Source organism: Leptosomus discolor, unplaced genomic scaffold, assembly GCF_034619465.1.
Source record: "Leptosomus discolor isolate bLepDis1 unplaced genomic scaffold, bLepDis1.hap2 HAP2_SCAFFOLD_31, whole genome shotgun sequence".
NCBI classification, from domain to species: Eukaryota; Metazoa; Chordata; class Aves; order Leptosomiformes; family Leptosomidae; genus Leptosomus; species Leptosomus discolor.
Window position 1 is genome coordinate 2975787 of NW_028237959.1, and position 2478 is coordinate 2978264.

Here is a 2478-nt window from a genome sequence, read left to right on the forward strand (position 1 = left end):
TTTGCGGAAAGGGTTATCCCCAACCTACAAAATTAAAAATAAACTGAAAATCTTTACTGCTAAACCCAGTACTAGTTCTTGGTAAACACAGTCCAACTTTGCTTACGAAAATTACTATATTGAGACAATATATTTTATTTAAGGGTTTAAATGCATATAATAAATAAAAAGGTTGCTTACATTACCCCAAAATAGCACAAATTAAAGGAAGGGTGATCACAAATTCTTAAGAATTAAAATAAAGGAAAATTTGGTTTAAACATCTTTAGGCATGGTAGCAGTGTAAGGAGCATGACAAGATTGCTTAGGATCATTTTATCTGGTTTTTGGATTCTTCTGATTCTTCCTTTTATGAAAACCATGAAACAGCCACAGTGTTTTATTTTATTTCCGCTCTTACAACTGTAATCTACTTTTGGAGAGAGTTCTACAGAAATGCCAACTCCAAATGCTCTTTTTATGGGAAGAATAAAAAATAAAAGACTTTTTTTTTAAAGAAAGGATTGCAAATAAATCCCAAGTTGCTGATTTTCAGTACTACAAATAAAACCAGCTTTTGTGAAGGTATTTACATTAAACATGTTTCAAATAATACTACTGTGTTATCTGACTATGCTTTATTAACAGTGTCTTTTCCACAGTTTTTCTGCATTTTTACCTGCAAGGCTCACCTCAGTGCAGGGCACTCTTCCAGAACAATTAGCAGCGGAGTCACGACATGTAACACCAGCTGTAAATTCCAGACCCGACTGCCGAGCTGCAGGCATTCCAGTCACAGCCTTGTCAGGCTCATAAGCCTTCACGGGCTGTTTCACCGCTGTCCTCGGCTCCAAGATCCCTCCCAGCACTCCCGCCAGCACACCCTTTCTTCTTGAAGGCTGCCACAAAGGGAACCAAGGAAAAAATCACGTTCAAAAGCCCAACCTAAAGAGTGAGCAGTAAAAGCAAAACCCAGAACTGTTAAGATAATCGCTGTTCAGAGGACAAATTAGTTTGCAAGGTGCCTCAGGCACCAACGGTTTGGCTCTTCCCATAACTACCACGAGCAACCCCGAATGCAGGCAAAGCTCTCAAGGGCAGGGTAAACAGCTTGTTCTTCTTTGTTCTCATCAGCCCCACTCACCCCCTGGTTAGATACCCTTGTTAACTGAAACGGGACTTCAAGAGTTAACTGTTCATTCTCCAAATGGTAAATGCTAAAGGAACATTGTCATTTAAAAATCTTGCAAATATTCTTTACTTGAAGTTTGTGAAGTTAAGTGTACACTTAAATAGGTGTATGCTGGGGATTGGCTAATTATTTGAAAGAGTTCCAGGCCATATTTATTACTTCCTTACCAAGCAGCCAGCAGACACCTCATATAAAACGAGAACAACAGAAAGCAGGTCAGGGAGTTTCATCTCCTGAACGACGACTCTTTGTCTAGGAAAACATTCTGCTCTACAGGCAGAGGAAGAATGAAGTGTTACACACAGATAATTACTGTTTGATCCCCAAACTGCACAAGTAAAACACAGTTGAATTATTGATGAAATGAGCCTTCAGTGTACATGAAAGCATAAAGTGTAAATATTTCCTGAACTGCCAGAAGTTCAGCCGTCTGACAAATATCAAAAAACATGGGGAAATGGGAGACTGAACCTCCCCCCCTTCTGTCTGCTCGTAATGCAGCAAAAGAGAAACCACAAGATCAAGCTGAAGTTCAGCTGCTCGGCCAACAGGAAGGGAAAGTGCCTGTCACAGAGCCCTGATATCGTCACCTTGACAAAAGCTCCTCCACTGGGTGACACTGGGGTGTCATCTCTAATCTGGTACAGTCAGTCAAGAAGGGCTCTGAGAGATGCACGGCCAGATTGGAATGCATCCTGTCTGATAAAGAGGAAAATGAAATATGAAGACAATTCTTTCATTTACAGCCCGAGCAAGGAAACCCACCAACTCACATTAAATGCTGGTAACACTACCAAGGATACAGTCACAATTATAATCTCAGCCATAAACAAACATACTCTCATTCAAAATTTCTTAGCTATGTACAATTACAAATAACACGTTATAATGACCCATGAGATTTCCAATCAACAGAATCGCTGTTAAGCTCCATCAGAGAGGCCACACAGAGTAACTCATTGTATCTTTCCATTTTGCATGGTTAAGACCAGAATGAACTACAACTGTCAAAAGAGAACAACAATCATTTATTAACACACAGCCGAATAATACCAGTCCAGTGTTGAAAACAGGGAGTACATTTATGTGACATTCTAAGTTATTCTGAAGCAATAGGAAAAACCGGCCTCACCACAAGAATGGGACAGCTGTACACACATGGACATACAGAGCTGATTTTTTTTTTTTTTAACAGAACAGAGTCTAATTCTCTGTTTAATTAAAAACAGATATTGATGTGCATAGGTATATGTGTGTGCATACCCCGCCCCCCCCTAGATTTTTATCATCTCTATTGTGTAGCAGAA